At 49.4% G+C, this 23,736-nt stretch overlaps 1 long non-coding RNA gene across 1 annotated transcript in view; it reads left to right on the top strand.

Annotated features, from left to right (window-relative positions):
* LOC144770413 (uncharacterized) overlaps positions 1-23,736 on the top strand; it is a 335,354-nt gene that overhangs the window by 311,074 nt on the left and 544 nt on the right. The window lies entirely within an intron of this gene.

Genomic DNA, 23,736 nt, shown 5'->3' on the forward strand with positions numbered 1-23,736 from the left:
AACTGCCCACTGCGCTGCGTTCCCTGCGAGGTAGGAAATGAGAAATGCCACCCTCGACTGGCTGGTGGGGAACGCCTTGGGTTTGCACGACAGATGCAATGCCACTTGTGTGAGAAAGACCTGCACGGTGTTGGGGTCTCCACTATATCTCTCGGGTGTGGCCAAAGGGATAGAGACCGGCAGTTCCAACCCTACAGCAGGGGAAGGATTCGTGGCCATACGTCCGGCTTGGAGGGGGTCGCCCTGTAGAGCATCGAGCCTGGCCCTTACGTCCGCAGTTTCTTGCCTGGATGCGGCGAGCTCTATCTGAACAGCAGACAATGCTGCCAACACATCGTCCAATGTAGCCATGGCTTGTCACCCGACCAGGGGAATGTTATTGTTGATGAGGTCGGATATTATGTAACACTTCTATGTTCCCGGGATCGGGGAAGGCCAGGATACAACAAGAGGAGCAGACGGCAAGTGGCTAATAATGTATTTAATGGAGTATGAAGACAATTGGCTTGATTGGCCGAATAGGAAATAATACAGGATAATGAAAACAAAGCAATGTCAACGATACCCTTTCGCAGCACAAGGGGCTCTTACCGTCCTCCGCATGTACACCGGTCCCGGTGTACTCCAACGGAGGGCACAGTGCTAAGCAACGGCCGAAAATGCCGTCCGACAGCTGCTAAGGGAGTACTGTCGGCTGTGTGGGTGCTCTTAGGGCTGTCACGAACTTGGGAATACCCAGCCGGGCACTCGCCCATGCAGCCCACGACTGGAGCCAGGGAACAGCCGCTCAACCTACTCCACCAAAAGAGCTCACCACAAGGTAGTAAGGCGGTCCTGTGTTCAGCCTCTGGTGTCGTGTAACAGAGACGTGGCAAACACCTCCGTGGCATGCGTCTCTTGTTAGCAATGTTATGGAAGGAGTGGGGCAGAGAGCAGCTGCTCGATCTTGCCTCCTCTTCTCCACTACGGTATCTTATGGCAAAAACACTTGTATGGGCTCCACGGCTGAGACGAGGCAAACACCTCCGTGGTGTGCGTCTCAGCTAGAGATCAAAAGGGTGTCAAGGCGGGGGCGGAGAGCAGCCGCTCAATCTCGCCTCCGTACACGATCAACAGAGTTGTAACAAAAGCTCTCTTCAGCTGAGACGCGGCAAACACATCCGTGGTGTGCGTCTCAGCTATGTATCAACAACTAGAGAGAGAGGGCTAGTAAAAAAACTCTCCCACCCCCAGGGTAGAACTAGATTAAACAACAAGAGAGTATGTACAACAACAACAATTATATAAGCAAAAAAAGGGGGTCCTATTACAGGAAATAGCAATAGAAAGTGGCTACCGGCGCATACCAGTGCTACATGCAAATAAATCTACTGTGTCAAGCAGGGGAGAAATGGTGTGCAACCCAGATGAAAAGAAGAACCCTCAGGCACCCTCCACAGATAGGTAGCCGTTTATCTTCATTGGGTTCACAAGTTAGTGTATGTGAAAAACATCATACCAAAGAAAGGTGCAAATTAAAATGAGTATAGACCACTCCCTCAACCAACATTTTTAATAGAGGGGTGATTCGAACTCAATTAAAAACAATGTGCAAGAAAGGACATCGAGAGATAAGCAAATTTGAACTCCCTGTCCTAAAATACGGTCGACATGTTTCAGCTCTCTGGTCTATTTCGACCCAGCATTCCTCAGGACCAGAAAAAAGTAAACTCACCCAACCGGGCAGTACACGCCCTAAAGTGCCTACTCACGGTGGGAGGATATTCGCAAAAGAAACATTGATACCCACTTGAGGATCTATGTCTTGTGCAAACCTCTATTCAACGAGGTGTATGGAATCTGTAAAGAAACCCATAAGATACATTTAGAGAACAGACACTCCACTGTCGTGTGTGTTTAACCATCATTTTTTTACGAAAAACCAATCATTTGATACTTTCTGACCCCATCGCTTACCCAGTGACACAGTAGAAAGAAGTGATGTGAAGTCCCACCACACAGTACTTCAAACATTACCATAGCTATTATGCTTAGAAGGTAAAAAATCTACCTTAGTTGTTAACCTTACTCGCTTAGTTGAGGTGGTTAGCTTAACTCGGTTTATTGAAGTTTACAATAATTATCTGGACACTCATTTCAGAGGTGAACAGTATAAGTCACATCCAAAACCTCTGTTAATTTGTTTCGTCAGAGGTCGGGTTTATGGACTTAATATTTAAAGATTAGAAATTAAAAATTAAAAATTAACAGAAATCCTTCGAGAAATGCACACAGCCTTGAAATTCTATATACACAACTACATTCAGCCTGTTACAATAGAGACTGAAATCTCACATACATTCTCATTATGTTATGGCAAAAGTTGGCAACTCACTTAGACGTAATGCCATGATAATCTCACGTATATTGAGGTCTGAGACTCTTCTTTACGGGCTGTATTGAAGAGGAACAAGGAACAAAAAACAGAAGGAACAACCATTAAACTACCAGGCTCCCTCTACAGATAGAGTATTCAGAAATGTCTGATTCAAGAATGGCAATGTATGTTGTCAGTTTATCTCCCCTTCATAAGAAGACTTACTTCAAATCTTCCCATATGAAGACTCCATAAGTCCGTGGAGATGGATATCTTCACGGCAGCACCTGTTGACAGTAAACGAGTTTGTAAATGGGCATGTCGATCATGGCACTCTGATTTACTGAGAGGCTAATAAATCCGTGAAAATGGTAGAGACAAACATGGGTCTTTCATTGCTAATTTTGAATAATGATACTATTCTTCTTTCCGAATGGAGATGCAAGTGTTTAACACAGTCTCTGATAAACTACACATCCTGTAGGGCTGGGAGTGTACGGTGTGACTGCACCTTAAAATTGACTCAGCACTCGAATTTACTGTGAGGCTAATAAATCTGTGGGGAGAGATAAAAATGCGTCTTTCTCTGCGCTTTCTCTCTCTCTTTTTTTTTTTAATAATGATACCATTCCTCTTTCGGAAGTGAGAAGCATTTGGTGAATTCATCCCCCGGTAAACTATTCATCTCGTAGGGCTGGGAATGCTTGACGTTACTGCACCTTTAAATTAAGTGTAGTTGCCCCGATCACGTGGTTTTCTGACAGGATCGACACGCCCATTCAGGAAGTAACAAGACATGGCTCAACCGCGGCCCGAATCGTTTTCCGAGCCGTGGATGAGACGTTCCTAGGTGGAAATACGGGGAGTCGCCAGCCTAATAGTGAGTAGTCTCGCATATTGGGAGCATTAAATTCCGTTTTTTGAACACTCGGCGAGGAATATAATGTTGGAATATTTAACCACTTGACCGAGTGATATTTTCACAGCATACACAACAGGCCGATTAGTATACTCCGCCGCTTGGCCAACCGAGTGTTTATTACGCCTATTTGGTCATTAGTATCTGTGGTAAATATTGGGTTTTCTAAAAGCCTCCACATCAAATTTCGTTTTTTGAACACTCGGCGAGGCATATAATATTGGAATATTTAACCACTTGACCGAGTGATACTTTTACAATATACATAACCGGCTTATTAGTATACTTCGCCGCTTGGCCAACTGAGTTTTTACATTACGTATTTGGTCATTAGTATCTGTGATAAATATTGGGTTTTCTAAAAGCCTCCACATTGGAAACGCTAGCGTTTCTTTAAAGATAGTGTTTAATGAAATCTTAGACGGCTCTGTATGGTCGTGAAGGGTATTATAACCCAGTGGGTCGAGTGTGTCATAATAGGTTCAATTTACAAACTCGTTTACTGTCAACAGGTGCTGCCGTGAAGATATCCATCTCCACAGACTTATGGAGTCTTCATATGGGAAGATTTGAAGTAAGTCTTCTTATGAAGGGGAGATAAACTGACAACATACATTGCCATTCTTGAATCAGACATTTCTGAATACTCTATCTGTAGAGGGAGCCTGGTAGTTTAATGGTCGTTCCTTCTGTTTTTTGTTCCTTGTTTCTCTTCAATACAGCCCGTAAAGAAGAGTCTCAGACCTCAATATACGTGAGATTATCATGGCATTACGTCTAAGTGAGTTGCCAACTTTTGCCATAACATAATGAGAATGTATGTGAGATTTCAGTCTCCATTGTAAGAGGCTGAATGTAGTTGTGTTTATAGAATTTCAAGGCTGTGTGCATTTCTCGAAGGATTTCTGTTAATTTTTAATTTTTAATTTTTAATTTCTAATCTTTAAATATTAAGTCCATAAACCCGACCACTGACGAAACAAATTAACAGAGGTTTTGGATGTGACTTATACTGTTCACCTCTGAAATGAGTGTCCAGATAATTATTGTAAACTTCAATAAAGCGAGTTAAGCTAACCACCTCAACTAAGCGAGTAAGGTTAACAACTAAGGTAGATTTTTTACCTTCTAAGCATAATAGCTATAGTAATGTTTGAAGTACTGTGTGGTGGGACTTCACATCACTTCTTTCTACTGTGTCACTGGGTAAGCGATGGGGTCAGAAAGTATCAAATGATTGGTTTTTCGTAAAAAATGATGGTTAAACACACACGACAGTGGAGTGTCTGTTCTCTAAATGTATCTTATGGGTTTCTTTACAGAATCCATACACCTCGTTGAATAGAGGTTTGCACAAGACATAGATCCTCAAGTGGGTATCAATGTGTCTTTTGCGAATATCCTCCCACCGTGAGTAGGCACTTTAGGGCGTGTACTGCCCGGTTGGGTGAGTTTACTTTTTTCTGGTCCTGAGGAATGCTGGGTCGAAATAGACCAGAGAGCTGAAACATGTCGACCGTATTTTAGGACAGGGAGTTCAAATTTGCTTATCTCTCGATGTCCTTTGTAATTTTGTCATCTATTTTAGCTACATACACAGCCATTGTATTGCAATGGCGCAGACCCGCTCGAATCGTGCTGTGCGCGTTGGGTGGATTCTCTTCCTCCATCCCCCATGGGGGTGAGAGCACTTGTGGCGCAGATAGTATAAGAGCAGAAGTATGGATGATATCTCCCATCTCCGTCGTATCAGATACGCTATCCTTTATGGCAGGATTTATTAGTAGTTACACATTGTGATTAAGCTGACGTAGGGGGGGACAGTGTTGATGGCTACAGGGTCGCTCATTATCTCTCTGTTAGATTCAGTTGAGGGGTCAATGTTGTTTAAGATAAGATCTGATCTAACAATGGGAGTGGCTGCAGAGTCGCACCTGGGCACTGATTGTATTGAGGTGGTCTTAGTTTTGGGACTTTCTGAAGTCGTGACTGCGAAGACCATTAAACTGCTCTGCGGGGATGTATTAGGGTCTCCTCCCTTCTGTGATGGTGTGAGCTCGTCAAATTGGCTGGTGACTATCGCTTGGTTAGTTTGAGATTTATGCAAAAACAACAATTGATGGACGGAATGCAGAACAATGTCATACATTCACCCCAGTACAGAGATCTGGGCCTAAATCCATCATTTTTTTGCACTCCACACCACCCCACGTCAGACATGGCCATAAGCAAATCAGCCTTGACCCTGTGCCTCATGGGAACAGTCCAGCCCGAACTGCCAAGCCATGTCTTTCCTGGACCGGAATCAAGCATCCAAGGACCGGTTTCTGGCTATCAGCCTTCATAAGCCTGAATAGCTTGACTCCAGTGGTGTGGAGAACATGGGACTCACGTCTGAGCATACCCATCCCACTCGGGGTGACAAATGCAAAAACAACAATTGATGGGCAGAATGCAGAACAATGTCATACATTCACCCCAGTACAGAGATCTGGGCCTAAATCCATCGTTTTTTTGCACTCCACACCACCCCAGGTCAGACATGGCCATATGCAAATCAGCCTTGACCCTGTGCCTCATGGGAACAGTTCAGCCCGAACTGCTAAGCCATGTCTTTCCTGGACCGGAATCAAGCATCCAAGGACCGGTTTCCGGCTATCAGCCTTCATCAGCCTGGATAGCTTGACTCCAGTGGTGTGGAGCGCATGGGACTCACGTCTGAGCATACCCATCCCACTCGGGTGACAAATGCAAAAACAACAATTGATGGACAGAATGCAGAACAATGTCATACATTCACCCCAGTACAGAGATCTGGGCCTAAATCCATCTTTTTTTGCACTCCACACCACCCCAGGTCATACATGGCCATATGCAAATCAGCCTTGACCCTGTGCCTCATGGGAACAGTCCAGCCCAAACTGCCAAGCCATGTCTTTCCTGGACCGGAATCAAGCATCCAAGGACCGGTTTCTGGCTATCAGCCTTCATCAGCCTGGATAGCTTGACTCCAGTGGTGTGGAGAGCATGGGACTCACGTCTGAGCATACCCATCCCACTCGGGGTGACAAATGCAAAAACAACAATTGATGGACAGAATGCAGAACAATGTCATACATTCACCCCAGTACAGAGATCTGGGCCTAAATCCATCATTTTTTGCTCTCCACACCACCCCAGGTCAGACATGGCCATATGCAAATCAGCCTTGACCCTGTGCCTCATGGGAACAGTCCAGCCCGAACTGCCAAGCCATGTCTTTCCTGGACCGGAATCAAGCATCCAAGGACCGGTTTCTGGCTATCAGCCTTCATCAGCCTGGATAGCTTGACTCCAGTGGTGTGGAGAGCATGGGACTCACGTCTGAGCATACCCATCCCACTCGGGGTGACAAATGCAAAAACAACAATTGATGGACAGAATGCAGAACAATGTCATTCATTCACCCCAGTACAGAGATCTGGGCCTAAATCCATCTTTTTTTGCACTCCACACCACCCCAGGTCAGACATGGCCATATGCAAATCAGCCTTGACCCTGTGCCTCATGGGAACAGTCCAGCCCGAACTGCCAAGCCATGTCTTTCCTGGACCGGAATCAAGCATCCAAGGACCGGTTTCTGGCTATCAGCCTTCATCAGCCTGGATAGCTTGACTCCAGTGGTGTGGAGCGCATGGGACTCAGGTCTGAGCATACCCATCCCACTCGGGGTGACAAATGCAAAAACAACAATTGATGGACAGAATGCAGAACAATGTCATACATTCGCCTCAGTACAGAGATCTGGTCCTAAATCCATCGTTTTTTTGCACTCCACACCACCCCAGGTCAGACATGGCCATATGCAAATCAGCCTTGACCCTGTGCCTCATGGGAACAGTCCAGCCCGAACTGCCAAGCCATGTCCTTCCTGGACCGGAATCAAGCATCCAAGGACCGGTTTCTGGCTATCAGCCTTCATCAGCCTGGATAGCATGACTCCAGTGCTGTGGAGAGCATGGGACTCACGTCTGAGCATACCCATCCCACTCGGGGTGACAAATGCAAAAACAACAATTGATGGACAGAATGCAGAACAATGTCATACATTCACCCCAGTACAGAGATCTGGGCCTAAATCCATCATTTTTTGCTCTCCACACCACACAAGGTCAGACATGGCCATATGCAAATCAGCCTTGACCCTGTGCCTCATGGGAACAGTCCAGCCCGAACTGCCAAGCCATGTCTTTCCTGGACCGGAATCAAGCATCCAAGGACCGGTTTCTGGCTATCAGCCTTCATCAGCCTGGATAGCTTGACTCCAGTGGTGTGGAGAGCATGGGACTCACGTCTGAGCATACCCATCCCACTCGGGGTGACAAATGCAAAAACAACAATTGATGGACAGAATGCAGAACAATGTCATTCATTCACCCCAGTACAGAGATCTGGGCCTAAATCCATCTTTTTTTGCACTCCACACCACCCCAGGTCAGACATGGCCATATGCAAATCAGCCTTGACCCTGTGCCTCATGGGAACAGTCCAGCCCGAACTGCCAAGCCATGTCTTTCCTGGACCGGAATCAAGCATCCAAATACCGGTTTCTGGCTATCAGCCTTCATCAGCCTGGATAGCTTGACTCCAGTGGTGTGGAGCGCATGGGACTCAGGTCTGAGCATACCCATCCCACTCGGGGTGACAAATGCAAAAACAACAATTGATGGACAGAATGCAGAACAATGTCATACATTCGCCTCAGTACAGAGATCTGGTCCTAAATCCATCGTTTTTTTGCACTCCACACCACCCCAGGTCAGACATGGCCATATGCAAATCAGCCTTGACCCTGTGCCTCATGGGAACAGTCCAGCCCGAACTGCCAAGCCATGTCCTTCCTGGGCCGGAATCAAGCATCCAAGGACCGGTTTCTGGCTATCAGCCTTCATCAGCCTGGATGGCATGACTCCAGTGCTGTGGAGAGCATGGGACTCACGTCTGAGCATACCCATCCCACTCGGGGTGACAAATGCAAAAACAACAATTGATGGACAGAATGCAGAACAATGTCATACATTCACCCCAGTACGGAGATCTGGGCATAAATCCATCGTTTTTTTGCACTCCACACCACCCCAGGTCAGACATGGCCATATGCAAATCAGCCTTGACCCTGTGCCTCATGGGAACAGTCCAGCCCGAACTGCCAAGCCATGTCTTTCCTATACTGGAATCAAGCATCCAAGGACCGGTTTCTGGCTATCAGCATTCATCAGCCTGAATAGCTTGACTCCAGTGATGTGGAGAGCATGGGACTCACGTCTGAGCATACCCATCCCACTCGGGGTGACAAATGCAAAAACAACAATTGATGGACAGAATGCAGAACAATGTCATACATTCTCCCCAGTACAGAGATCTGGGCCTAAATCCATCGTTTTTTTGCACTCCACACCACCCCAGGTCAGACATGGCCATATGCAAATCAGCCTTGACCCTGTGCCTCATGGGAACAGTCCAGCCCGAACTGCCAAGCCATGTCTTTCCTGGACCGGAATCAAGCATCCAAGGACCGGTTTCTGGCTATCAGCCTTCATCAGCCTGGATAGCTTGACTCCAGTGGTGTGGAGAGCATGGGACTCACGTCTGAGCATACCCATCCCACTCGGGGTGACAAATGCAACAAGCATTGGCATAGCCAATAGGTCTCGCTTGTGGTACCTTATAAGTATTTAGTTACAAGGATATTGTGCTGCAAAACAAAATACTTATAAGGTCCCACAAGCGAGACCTATTGGCTATGCCAATGCTTGTTTTTTAGTCCCAGCTCTCCCCGTTGAGCTGGAGGGCTTCGCCACCGTTTGGCTCCTCTGCCTAGAGCTCGACTCCCCCTCCCCTCTGCAGCTCCAGCCTCAGCTTGCACCGATGCAGGATGCAATTCCAGCCGGTATATGCTGACTCTGCCGGATACAATTGAGGACCCCTGGAAGCCGCGCTGGGCAGCTGGGCGCCTATCCCGTCGCAACTGCAGAGCGGCAAGAGAACACGGTGAGCCCGAGGCCCCCACCACACAAGCCCCGTGTATGACAGAGGGGCTGACGCAGAAGCCCACAAGAGAGCGAGTCACATTTCAGACACCAGAGAGGAGTTAGCTTGTGGCGACACACGGACAGTAAGACAGGGACAGGCATAGATAGGTGGGCAAAGGCAAACAAAAGGAGGAGTGCTGCTACGGGCTGGGGAGGGGGAGGAGAAATGAAAGGAAAGGCTGTGTTTGCGGGGAGAGAGAAGGGAGGTGCTGGTTTGGTAGGGGGGAGGTGCTGGTGTGGGAGGAGTGCTGCTACGGCAGCTGCTACGGGCTGGGGAGGGGGAGGAGAAATGAAAGGAAAGGCTGTGCTTGCGGGGAGAGAGAGGGGAGGTGCTGGTGTGGGAGGGGGGAGGTGCTGGTGTGGGAGGAGTGCTGCTACGGCAAGGCTGTGTTTGCGGGGAGAGAGAGGGGAGGTGCTGGTGTGGGAGGGGGGAGTTGCTGGTGTGGGAGGAGTGCTGCTAGGGGAGGAGAAGCCCTGGCCGTGAATGCTCGTGCATGTTCACGTGAACTGCAAGAAAACGCCGGGCTGAAAGCCCTTAGTTTGAAGAGGATTTTGCCGACATGAATTCTCGCTCCGCTCGATGCGCATGCGCGCATCGATAGGTCGCGAGACCTAAAAACAACAATTGATGGACAGAATGCAGAACAATGTCATACATTCACCCCAGTACAGAGATCTGGGCCTAAATCCATCATTTTTTTGCTCTCCACACCACCCCAGATCAGACATGGCTATATGCAAATCAGCCTTGACCCTGTGCCTCATGGGAACAGTCCAGCCCGAACTGCCAAGCCATTTCTTTCCTGGACCAGAATCAATCATCCAAGGACCGGTTTCTGGCTTTCAGCCTTCATCAGCCTGGATAGCTTGACTCCAGTGGTGTGGAGAGCATGGGACTCATGTCTGAGCATACCCATCCCACTCGGGGTGACAAATGCAAAAACAACAATTGATGGACAGAATGCAGAACAATGTCATACATTCACCCCAGTACAGAAATCTGGGCCTAAATCCATCTTTTTTTGCACTCCACACCTCCCCAGGTCAGACATGGCCATATGCAAATCAGCCTTGACCCTGTGCCTCATGGGAACAGTCCAGCCCAAACTGCCAAGCCATGTCTTTCCTGGACCGGAATCAAGCATCCAAGGACCGGTTTCTGGCTATCAGCCTTCATCAGCCTGGATAGCTTGACTCCAGTGCTGTGGAGAGCATGGGACTCACGTCTGAGCATACCCATCCCACTCGGGGTGACAAATGCAAAAACAACAATTGATGGACAGAATGCAGAACAATGTCATACCTTCACCCCAGTACGGAGATCTGGGCATAAATCCATCGTTTTTTTGCACTCCACACCACCCCAGGTAAGACATGGCCATATGCAAATCAGCCTTGACCCTGTGCCTCATGGGAACAGTCCAGCCCGAACTGCCAAGCCATGTCTTTCCTATACTGGAATCAAGCATCCAAGGACCGGTTTCTGGCTATCAGCATTCATCAGCCTGAATAGCTTGACTCCAGTGATGTGGAGAGCATGGGACTCACGTCTGAGCATACCCATCCCACTCGGGGTGACAAATGCAAAAACAACAATTGATGGACAGAATGCAGAACAATGTCATACATTCTCCCCAGTACAGAGATCTGGGCCTAAATCCATTGTTTTTTGCACTCCACACCACCCCAGGTCAGACATGGCCATATGCAAATCAGCCTTGACCCTGTGCCTCATGGGAACAGTCCAGCCCGAACTGCCAAGCCATGTCTTTCCTGGACCGGAATCAAGCATCCAAGGACCGGTTTCTGGCTATCAGCCTTCATCAGCCTGGATAGCTTGACTCCAGTGGTGTGGAGAGCATGGGACTCACGTCTGAGCATACCCATCCCACTCGGGGTGACAAATGCAACAAGCATTGGCATAGCCAATAGGTCTCGCTTGTGGTACCTTATAAGTATTTAGTTACAAGGATATTGTGCTGCAAAACAAAATACTTATAAGGTCCCACAAGCGAGACCTATTGGCTATGCCAATGCTTGTTTTTTAGTCCCAGCTCTCCCCGTTGAGCTGGAGGGCTTCGCCACCGTTTGGCTCCTCTGCCTAGAGCTCGACTCCCCCTCCCCTCTGCAGCTCCAGCCTCAGCTTGCACCGATGCAGGATGCAATTCCAGCCGGTATATGCTGACTCTGCCGGATACAATTGAGGACCCCTGGAAGCCGCGCTGGGCAGCTGGGCGCCTATCCCGTCGCAACTGCAGAGCGGCAAGAGAACACGGTGAGCCCGAGGCCCCCACCACACAAGCCCCGTGTATGACAGAGGGGCTGACGCAGAAGCCCACAAGAGAGCGAGTCACATTTCAGACACCAGAGAGGAGTTAGCTTGTGGCGACACACGGACAGTAAGACAGGGACAGGCATAGATAGGTGGGAAAAGGCAAACAAAAGGAGGAGTGCTGCTACGGGCTGGGGAGGGGGAGGAGAAATGAAAGGAAAGGCTGTGTTTGCGGGGAGAGAGAAGGGAGGTGCTGGTGTGGGAGGGGGGAGGTGCTGGTGTGGGAGGAGTGCTGCTACGGCAACTGCTACGGGCTGGGGAGGGGGAGGAGAAATGAAAGGAAAGGCTGTGTTTGCGGGGAGAGAGAGGGGAGGTGCTGGTGTGGGAGGGGGGAGGTGCTGGTGTGGGAGGAGTGCTGCTACGGCAAGGCTGTGTTTGCAGGGAGAGAGAGGGGAGGTGCTGGTGTGGGAGGGGGGAGTTGCTGGTGTGGGAGGAGTGCTGCTAGGGGAGGAGAAGCCCTGGCCGTGAATGCTCGTGCATGTTCACGTGAACTGCAAGAAAACGCCGGGCTGAAAGCCCTTAGTTTGAAGAGGATTTTGCCGACATGAATTCTCGCTCCGCTCGATGCGCATGCGCGCATCGATAGGTCGCGAGACCTAAAAACAACAATTGATGGACAGAATGCAGAACAATGTCATACATTCACCCCAGTACAGAGATCTGGGCCTAAATCCATCATTTTTTTGCTCTCCACACCACCCCAGGTCAGACATGGCCATATGCAAATCAGCCTTGACCCTGTGCCTCATGGGAACAGTCCAGCCCGAACTGCCAAGCCATTTCTTTCCTGGACCAGAATCAATCATCCAAGGACCGGTTTCTGGCTTTCAGCCTTCATCAGCCTGGATAGCTTGACTCCAGTGGTGTGGAGAGCATGGGACTCATGTCTGAGCATACCCATCCCACTCGGGGTGACAAATGCAAAAACAACAATTGATGGACAGAATGCAGAACAATGTCATACATTCACCCCAGTACAGAAATCTGGGCCTAAATCCATCTTTTTTTGCACTCCACACCTCCCCAGGTCAGACATGGCCATATGCAAATCAGCCTTGACCCTGTGCCTCATGGGAACAGTCCAGCCCAAACTGCCAAGCCATGTCTTTCCTGGACCGGAATCAAGCATCCAAGGACCGGTTTCTGGCTATCAGCCTTCATCAGCCTGGATAGCTTGACTCCAGTGGTGTGGAGAGCATGGGACTCACGTCTGAGCATACCCATCCCACTCGGGGTGACAAATGCAAAAACAACAATTGATGGACAGAATGCAGAACAATGTCATACATTCACCCCAGTACAGAGATCTGGGCCTAAATCCATCATTTTTTGCTCTCCACCCCACCCCAGGTCAGACATGGCCATATGCAAATCAGCCTTGACCCTGTGCCTCATGGGAACAGTCCAGCCCGAACTGCCAAGCCATGTCTTTCCTGGACCGGAATCAAGCATCCAAGGACCGGTTTCTGGCTATCAGCCTTCATCAGCCTGGATAGCTTGACTCCAGTGGTGTGGAGAGCATGGGACTCACGTCTGAGCATACCCATCCCACTCGGGGTGACAAATGCCAAAACAACAATTGATGGACAGAATGCAGAACAATGTCATACATTCACCCCAGTACAGAGATCTGGCCCTAAATCCATCTTTTTTTGCACTCCACCCCAGGTCAGACATGGCCATATGCAAATCAGCCTTGACCCTGCGCCTCATGGGAACAGTCCAGCCCGAACTGCCAAGCCATGTCTTTCCTGGACCGGAATCAAGCATCCAAGGACCGGTTTCTGGCTATCAGCCTTCATCAGCCTGGATAGCTTGACTCCAGTTGTGTGGAGAGCATGGGACTCACGTCTGAGCATACCCATCCCACTCGGGGTGAAAAATGCAAAAACAACAATTGATGGACAGAATGCAGAACAATGTCATACATTCACCCCAGTACAGAGATCTGGGCCTAAATCCATTATTTTTTGCACTCCACACCACCCCAGGTCAGACATGGCCATATGCAAATGAGCCTTGACCCTGTGCCTCATGGGAACAGTCCAGCCCGAACTGCCAAGTCATGTCTTTCCTGGACCAGGAGATTTACCCATCTCGTTGTCACCGCCTGAGCTGCCCTTGCTGATGATCACTGTGGGGCTCAGAGGAATGGGTAGTCCCTTAATTTTCATATTGCTCGAAAAGACAGCTGACCCTATGCCTTTCAGGAAGGCAAATTTTGTCGTTATTTTTGGTTAATTACTGAATGGGTTTTGGCCCACCAAGACTGCTTCCTTCTAGTGCACAGGGAGCGTACTGACTGTAGTGCTTCCAGAAGCACTTGGCGACAGGTTAAGTATCCGGTCTGTGTCCACGGTTGATATCTCTAGTTTTTCTCTCTGTTTCCTTTTCTTTTGTGGGGCTGTAGACCTCTGTTTTCATGATAACATCCTTTGCTTTGGCCAGAAAAGGGAAAGAAAGAGCTAGGTGACCTGTCTAGGTCATTCAAGATGACCGTGTGGGCAGCGTGAGAGCTGTGTGGAAATTACAGGTGAACCAAGCTCGCATTGTAGCGAGGGAGCAAAAAAGCAAAAAAGGAGGAGTGGGATCAGGATGGAATTCGCTACTTGCCGTGCCCAACCCTCACAAGCCTTTGAGCCTTTGAGGTGACCTTGCTCTCTCTCGCTGGGGCTGCCGGGTTAAGGCGGGCTGCGGCGGGCTGTTGGGAAGCCAAGAGGAAGCGTGGAAAATCAGTGCTTGATATAGCAGCGTGTAGCCACGCAGCCAAGCAGTCAAGCAGATTGAGCGGACTGAGCGGGCAAACTTTAAACTGCACGCACCCTCGAGCAGGTTCTGCCCTAGCTTCAAAGATCAACTCCTGCCACCAACTCACCACCACTCTCCAGATGATCCCCACATCGCGCTCCGGGTTGTTTCAAGGATGATTCCCGGCTCGGCACCCGGGATGCAAAGGGGTGTGAGGGACAGACCGGAGATGTGGAGGCGCCGGTTCCTTCGATGCAATCTCCAGCCACCACATAAAACGCCACAGAAGACCACTCCGACTCCGGGCAGCGACTCCGGGCAGCAGCAGAGCCTCAACCCTCAAGTCTCTACCGCCAACTTGCAAAAGGCGGACCGGACCAGAGTGTACTGGAGTAGAGGCGCCGCCTTCCGTTGCAGATCTCCCTATTGTGCCACTCCGGTATGATCTCTGATCTCCGATGCAATCGGTGCAGTCCGGTACTGTCCGTGCAATCTCCGATCACCGGCTGCTGCAAAAAAGGCTCCTGTCCCGGCTCCGAGTCAGCAAGCAGCAGACGCCCAACGCCAAGACTCAGGGTACCAAGCTTTCTCAGAGTAAATCCGCAAGTCAGAAGGGCGGCAGGTCGATGAAGTGCCCTGCACCCCCGCTGTGTACGAAGCACGGGAGGGGGCAAGCAAAAAACAGAGATTGGAACAGCCGGGGAAAGAAGCCTGGAGAAGCCGGCATCCTCCTTGTGTCTCCTCGCAAGCGCCCACCTCGATTCAGCGGGAAGACCTGGACTGGAGTTTGCCGACTCACTGAGCGCACATTTTCATTTTGCAGCGCCCTATATCGATGACATAGTCATCTACAGTAACTTTTGGAGACAACATCTAAGCCATCCAGAGGCTGTATTCCGATCTATAAAAGAGGGTAGCCTTACCATAAATCCGGCTAAAAGTCGTCTGGCCGCTCAATCAGTGAAATACCTGGGGTATCTCTTGGGAGAAGGTTCTATCACACCACAGGAAGAGAAAGTGACAGCCATAACCAGATTACCCTTCCCTCAGACCAGGAAAGACCTTTGTGCCTTCCTGGGTATCCTTGGATATTATCGACAGTTCATCCCTTCTTTTTCCGAAATAGCAACTCCATTAACCAATTTCTTAAAGAAGAATGCAAAAACGGAATGTGAACTTAAACACCCCTCCTCCAAGGTCCTACACACTTTACCCCAGCTGAAATAAAGACCTCACCACTCAGCCCATCCTCCTGAATCCTGACTATGATAACCATTTATATTACAAACCAATGCTTCCGATCATTGTTTGGGTGCGGTATTATCCCAGCTGGACTCACAAGGTCAAGAGAGCCCCATGCTGTTTATCAGGAGAAAACTATTTCCCAGAGAGAAGAAATATGCTGTCATCGAAAAGGAGGCCTTGGCTATAAAATGGGCAGTAAAAACACTACAATACTATCTGAAAGGCAGGGAGTTCACCCTGTTTACAGACCATGCCCCTTTGGAGGAATGTATGACGTTACAGCACATACATTTACAACGCATGCCTTTACAACACAGTTTTACTAGCTATCATAGAAAGGGCAAAGACCATACTAATACTTACTACTTATCCCAACACCCAGTAGACCCCTATCTTGCAAGCAAGAAAGTTAGGAAAGGGGGATGTGGGAGAGAAATACCACCCGAGTGGAAAGACTTACCCGGTGCTGATTTCTCTGACGGTACAGCCGAGCGCTGGGGTGGAAGGAACAGGGAAAGCTTTCAAAGGGTTAACCTTTTGACCTTCCCTGCACAGGTTGACTCCGGGTCTGCCCCTCTGGAGAACCAATCAGCCGCCTTGGACTGCCTAGAAGAGGGAGGCCCAGGCGAGGAGTATCGTTGTCACCAAGAAGAAGGCCGGCGGTCCCAGCGGAAGGAGGAAGTCGGGCAGAATGCCACAGAGGAGAGGCTCTCCAAGAGGAGAGCCAGACGGCGGGAGCGGCGGCAGAAGCCCTAGGGCAAGTCCAGGTGGAATAAGACGCCAAAGACGACACAACGGAGCGCTGGTCAGAAGAGTGGTGGACCCCTCAGGAGAGCCAATACAGCGCCGCCGCAACTCAGGAGAGTTGCGGATAACACTGTGAGTGACCATGGAAGGGAGGAGGGTGGACCGCTATCTGACATTAGCCTACCCGAACACCCCAACAGATACGGGATAACAGAAACGAGCACCAAACGATTAAAGAAGAGAGTTGTTGGTGCCTTTGATTCTTTGTCCATTCCTTTTGTATTTATTTTTGTTTTCTACCATAGAACTACATAGGAAGGGGGGGGAGAAAAGGGAGGAGGAGGAGAATCCTCTACTAACGTAAACATAGAGATAGCAAGAACGAGGTGATTGCTTTAGCTTCTAGGAGTCTACATGGTGCCGAAGCCTCATATTCTCTATTGAGCGCGAAGCCCTTGCTTGTTGGTGGGGTATTACTCATTTCAAACATTAACTGTAAGGCTCTAAATTTGTGGTACGTGTTGACTATAAACCCTTGGTATAGTTGTTCACCACAATCGCAAGATGGCAGTATAGACTCATGGAGCACAATTTCAGAGCTGAGTATGTGCATGGCAGGAGGAATCTCTTGGCTGATTGCTTGTCTCACCTAAGCTCTAATGACAATAATGCTATGCTAACAGAAAGTGAGCATGAAGATTTGGAACTGGTTTGCAGTGTGTTGGGTCATTCCAAAGATGCCATATCTGAACAAGCGTGGAGAGAAGTCTCTGAGAACAATCAAGAGTTTAAGGAGGTGGTAAGGATGTTAAGCAAGGGGCGGTTGCATGGGATTAACAAACTGAGTTGTGTAAGCAAGTACAAGCATGCCTTCGAGGAGCTAACAGTAGTGAATGGTTTGTTGTATAGATCATCTCTGTTAGTGGTACCGGATGTCATGAGAAACAAAAGACGTACCCTTGCCCACGAGGGTCACATCGGCATGTGTGTCATGAAGAGGAGAGTAAGGGAAAATTTCTGGTGGTCAGCTTTGGACAAGAAGGTGGAGCATTTTGTGTGTGATGTCGCAAATAACTACTCCTTGTCTTGTCTTGTGGAGGCCATCGAGGTTTCTGACAAATCAAGGGTCAAATTAGCCATAAACGTTATTGGTCCCATGATTATGTCTGGTAGGATGTCCGAGTATGGTATAGTTCTCATGGATTTTCATAGTTGCTGGCCAGAAATCAAATGGGTGAAAACATCTGATTCTACCTCAGTTATCAAGTTCCTTGAGTAATTATTTTCCAGGGAAGGTGTACCTCAGGAATTACTTACAGACAATGGCCCCCAATTTGTTTCCTTACAATTTGAAGGATTTTTAGTTTTCAGGTATTAAACATGTCAAAACTTCTCTTTATCACCCTAGGAGTAATGACCTTTTTGAGCGTTTTAACAGGGTCATTAAACAAAATGTACAATTGCCAAGAGCGAGTAGTCTGAACTGCAAGGCTAAACTGAGTAAACTATTGTGGGCGGTCCGCGCGACTGTCAATTCTGACACTGGCGTGTCCCCATTTGTACTGCTTACAGGGCGTGTTTCCACTTCCAAGTTGTTGAGAGGATGGATGTGTGGTGGTGGGTTCATGTTGGCCAGAAAGAAAATTGAGGAGGTTGGCAAAAGGCGAGTTGAAGCACAAAACAAATATGATCAAACAAGGGTCGGGTTGAGTCCTCGACAGCTGAATATCAGTGTGGGATATATGGTAAGAGTGAAGTGCTCCAGGACCTTACCCAAAGGGGAATCCAAGATCTCAGTCTTGAGAAAGGTTGTGAAGGTCAACAAAGTAGCTGTTGAATTAGATGATGGTAAGTGGTGGAATAAAGGGAAGATTGTGGTGTCAAAGATGTATCCGGTTTTTCTATCCAAAGAACCAAGTTGTGTGGAAGATCCTAAAAAAACAATGTTAAGAGTCGTTCCTTGTCACCTAGGTCCATAACATTTCCTTCTAAGTTCTGGGACTATGTTGTGTGATACCTGTGCCATTTTCCATTATCCAATTTTATTATTTCTGGTTATTTAATTTATTCCTAGCTTTGTTGTTATTGCTTCCTTCTTATCAATCAATCAATCAGGGAACTGTGAGTGCGCTACTCACCTATGAGGGTCTCATGGCGCTGCAGGAGAGGGGGCGTGCAGGTTCGTTCAGCCAAAGAGCCAGGTCTTGAGGGCCTTCCTGAATGTGTACAGGTTAGGGGCGAGTCGGATATTTGCTGGTAGCTTGTTCCAGGTTCTGGCTGCAATGTAGGAGAATGATCTTCCGCCTGCTCCGGCTCTGTGGATGCGAGGGGTTTCAGCCAGTGCGAGGTTGGCAGACCGGAGGTTTCTCTTGGGTACGTGGAAGTTTATTCTGTCGTTGAGGTATTTGGGTCCGTTGTTGTGTAGGCATTTGTAGGCGCGGGTGAGGATCTTGAAGGTGATTCTTTTCTCCACCAGGAGCCAGTGGAGTCTCTGTAGGTGTTGGCTGATGTGTTCTTACGGGGGATGTCGAGGACAAGTCTGGCTGTGGTGCTTTGTATGGTCTGGAGTTTGCATGGAGAAGGGCCTTGTTGATGCCGGCGTAGAGTGTGTTTCCATACTCCAGTCTGCTGGTGATGAGCGAGTGGGTGGCTGTCTTACTAGACTTCAGGGGGGATCCATTTGGAGGTCTTTCGGAGGATGCAGAGGGTGTTGAAGCAGCTGGAGGTGATGGCGTTGGCTTATCTGTTCATGGTGAGTGACGAGTTGAGTATGATAACGAGGTTTTTGGCGTGATCTGAGGGGGTAGATGGGCAGGACACCATGTGTCGTCCCATGCTGAGGGGGCGGTTCAGAGGAAGTGGACTTCTGTCTTCTCAGAGTTGAGTTTTAGGCAGCTGTTGGTCATCCAGACTGCGACGTCTTGCATTTTTTTTGGAAGTTTAGTTTTGCTGTGGTGGGGTCTTTGGTGAGGGAGAGGATGAGCTGGATGTCCTCGGCGTCAGATACGATGTTGAAGCCGTGTTGTCGGACGATGGCTGTGAGGGGGGCCATGTAGATGTTAAAGAGGATCAAGCTCAGCGATGACCCCTGTGGGACTCTGCAGGTGATCTCTGTGGGGGCAGAGAAGAAGGGTTTTTAGTCTGATCATTTGGCTTCTTCCAGTGAGGAATGATCGGATCCAGTCGAGGGCGGTCCCTTGTATGCCGGCTTCGTGTAGTCTGGCAACTAGAGTGCGGTGAGAGACGGAGTCGAAAGCTGCGGATAGGATGAGGGCTGCTGAGTGGCCTTGGTCCAGGAGGGTGTGGATGTCATCTGTGGTGGCGAGAAGGTTGGTTTCGGTGCTGTGGTTGCTCTGGAATCCGGGTTGGGTTGGGTCGAGGACGGCGTTTTCTTCGATGAACCATGTCAGTTCCTTGTTGACAGCTTTCTCAGCTACTTTGGCTGCGAAGGGGAGGAGCAAGATGGGCCTGTAGTTCTTAAGGTTGGTGGGGTCAGCCGTGGGCTTCTTGAGGAGGGGCCTTACTTCTGTGCGCTTCCAGCTGTCTGGGAAGGTGCCTGTTGTGAAGGTGGTGTTGATGGTCCATTGTATTCCAGGTGCAATGGTATCAGCGACTCTCTGGTAGATGTGCGGGGCAGGGTTCGGTGGGGGCTCCCGAGTAGGTGCTTTTCATGGTCGTGGTGGTGTCCTCGGTTGTGATTGGAGTCCAGTCGGTGATGGTGGGCTGAGTGGTGTCTCTGGGAGGTGGAGGGCTGGCAGTGGCGTGTTGCGTGCGGTCGACAAAGTTGTCGTAGAGTTTTCTGATCTTGAGGTGGAAGTAGCTCCCAAGCTTGTCGCAGAGGTCTTGGGATGGGGTGACGTCTGTGGCTTTGCTGTGTGGGTTGGGGAATTTCTGGATTACGGTGAAGAGGTCCTTAAAGTTGGTGCATTAGTGAGGATTTTGCTGTTGATGAAGTTCCTTTTGGTTGTTCTGATTTGGTTGTGGTAATTTGTCATGGCGTTCTTGTAGGTGGAGTAGTTGTCGGTTGTCTTGGTGTTTCTCCAGGTCTTCTCCAGGCGTCTGAAGGTGCGTCTTGCTTCTTGGAGACCTGTGGTGAACCAGGGTTCCCAAGTGGGTGAGTACTTCTGCACAGTTGGAGCTCCAGGTGTGGAGTTCCTTGGCTGCGGCGTTTGCGTTGGGTGTCCAGGCGGGGTTTTCTCGGGCAAGGGGGGAGCTAAGTTGCTCGTCGGTGACCTTGCTCCAGTTCCTTCAAGGTAGGCGGGGAGGTTTTGGTGCCTTGGGTTTGTCGACGGTGAAGTGAACGCATCGGTAGTTGGTCCATGGAGGTTGGGTTGTGTGGTTGAAGTGGACGCTGTTGCCTGCGGCGAAGATGGGATCGAGGATGTGTCCTGCTTTGTGTATGGGCGTGGTGACGAATTGCTTGAGTCTTATATTGGCTAGGTTGTCGTGGAGAGTGGCAGAGTTGGGGGTCGCTGGAGCTGTCTAGGTGAAAGTTCAGGTCACAGGTGAGTATGTAGGTCATTGATGCGATGGCGTGGAGTGCAATGAAGTCGGTGATATTGGTGGCGAAGGGTGTCCTGGGGCCGGGGGGTCTGTAGATGAGGGTTCCACGGAATGTAGTGTTGGGGCTGGTCTGGAAGTGCAGGTGTTCGCGGCGGGGAAGTTTTCGCTGGAGGTGGTGAGTCAGAGGGTGTTCTTGTGGACGATGGCGAGGCCTCCTTTTGGGTAGTTAGGACGGTGCTTCCTCTGGATCTTGTATCCGTCAGGGGTGGCAGTGTTGATGTCGGGGGCGGTGGTGGCGTTGGTCCAGGTCTCCGTGAAGAAGGCTATGTCGGGCGAGAGAGAGTCTAGTAGGTTCCAGATGTCTGCAGCGTGTATGTGTACGGAGCACACGTTGAAGGGGATGCACCTTAGCGTGTTGCTGGCGGCAGTGTCTGCGGTTCCGGGGTGGAGGAGAACGTCTGGTGGCAGGAGAACTGGCTGTGGGTCAAGGCCGGGGATGCCAGTTGACAGTCTCTGAGTCTTCCGGGGTTGAGTGCAAGGAGGGCGGCGTTTTTGTACCGGTGGGAGGTCGTGGATCCAGGGTTCCTGGCGCTGGTTGCTTCCGGGATGCTGACAGGCGCAGACAGGCTTGCCTTAGGCGCACCTGCGCAGTGGTCGCCATTAAGTAGGGGAGGGGGCGGGACCAGAGGTAGGGAGGTGGTAGTGTGGATTGTGTCAGGGTGGGAGGGGCCGCAGGGGTAGCAGCAGCGGGAACTGTGCTTAAGGGTAAGTAAAATGAAATATTAAGACTCAGTGAGTCCGGCGGAATGAAAATGAATCTCCCACAGTGCAGGCGGAAAGTGGAGATAAAAATGAAAAAGAATCAGCTAGAGGCTGTGCAGGCTGCTGGCACGAACCCTGACAGTGGAGGACTCAAGACTGCAGAGGTGAGGCAAAGCTGCTGGGGAGAGTCTGGCCTGGACCGAAGGACTTCGAGTGTTATTTACTTTTTGTGTACATGTTCATAAGTGTTTCATTGTGTAAAGGGGATAGATGTGTTGAGTTATCCTGCTATTCTCTGGACGTTTGGAATACCCAGGCGCATGGGTGTCCGCAGGGGGGGCAAGGAGGGGCGCTTGCCCCCCCCCTGGAGCGCCTCTCCTTGCCCCCCCCCTGCGCAAGCCCATCTGTACAAATGCATCCAGGAGTGAGGCCTGACGCCGGGGCTTTTAAGCATTGCAGGGAACAGAGCTGTTCCCCTGCAAAAGGCCTCAGCTCCCTGATGGGGCGCCTCGCACTCCTCTGAGCACAAGAGCAGCCACACCCCGCCCATTATCATTCTGCGTGGGGCTGATTGCCCCATACAGAATGACAATGGGTCAGTCTGGGCTGGCACAGCATGTGGTGGCCTCCTCCAGCCTCAGTCCAGGGCAGGTCATTCTGTCACATGGAAGTGCAAAAACGCCCATGCTGCTGCTAGGTGAAAATCCAGTTAGCCAAAGGAAGGCGGTGAAAGAAGTTGAAAGGAAAGGATTATAGTTTTAGTACAGCAACCATGGTTGCTGCTTTTTTATTTTATTCAACTAACAACCATTGACAAAGCCAATAGTTCTGGCTTGTTGTAGGCATAATGTTACTTGTTCTAAGTGTAACGTATTATATATCTGGATGCAATGACAGAAGCAACAAAAATACCAGTCAGGCGGTACATTATATTAAGCACAGAATTTTATCTTATGTGTTTTAAGGCACGCATTTTGTTACATCAAACACCCTTTTGAAGAGACCCCCTAGTTTTCTCATCCCACTTAAAGCTCTGGAAACAACACCATGTCACAGTCGCCCCACGTCAAGGCCCTGCGCATCATGCATGACTCATGCCTTCCACTTTTTCAGATTGCCTATGTGCAGGGGCATAGTGAACCCTGCTCCACCCACCCCTTACTTTAGGAACTACAGCGAGGGTGGAGTCCTTGATGGGTCTCATAATTAATGTGAAAAGGTGAGTGAGTAAGTAAGTTAAGGGATGAGTGGATGGATGGATGGCTGGATAGATGAGTGAAATGATGGATGGATGGATGAGTGAAAGGGTGGATGACGGGCGAGTGAATGAGTGGATGGATGAGTGAAATGATGGATGGATTGATGAATTGATAAGTGAAAGGGTGGATTAATGAATTGATAAGTGAAAGGTTGAATGGATGGACGGATGAGTGAAAGGGTGGATGTAAGGCTGGATGAGTGAGTGAAAGGGCGGGTAGATGGATAGATGAGTGAAGGAGTGAAAGGGTGGATGGATGAGAGAAAGGATAGATGAATGATAGGTTCAATGGATGGATTCATGAGTGGATGAGTAGATGGATGGGTGGGTGGATGGAAGGATGGATGGCTAAGTGAAAGGGGAATTGAAAGAGGAAGTGGGATGTGTAAATGGATGACTGAACAGGTGAATGGCTGGATGGATGAGTTAATGGATGGATGTGTGGAAGAGTGGATGGATGAGTGTACAGATGGATAGAAGGAAACGTGATGGATAGGTTTGTAAATGGATGAATATGGACATGGATCGGCACACATATGGAAGGACAGAATGAATCGTGAAAGACTGAATGATGGATGAAAGTATGATTACACATTGTAAGCCCCATTATCTTATGCAACATTTCCTATATATTGACTTTCTCATTTATATGAGTGATTGTCTCTATATAATGTGTGTGTTGTAACGCACTCCAAAACTCTGCCCCACATATTTGGGATGAGTAGTACTATACAAGAAATTAAATACACATGAGAGAGGGTCTATGTGAAGATGAGGGGCGCCATTGGAGGGTGG

The sequence above is a fragment of the Lissotriton helveticus genome, chromosome 1_1 (genome assembly GCF_964261635.1).
Source record: "Lissotriton helveticus chromosome 1_1, aLisHel1.1, whole genome shotgun sequence".
Taxonomy (NCBI): Eukaryota; Metazoa; Chordata; class Amphibia; order Caudata; family Salamandridae; genus Lissotriton; species Lissotriton helveticus.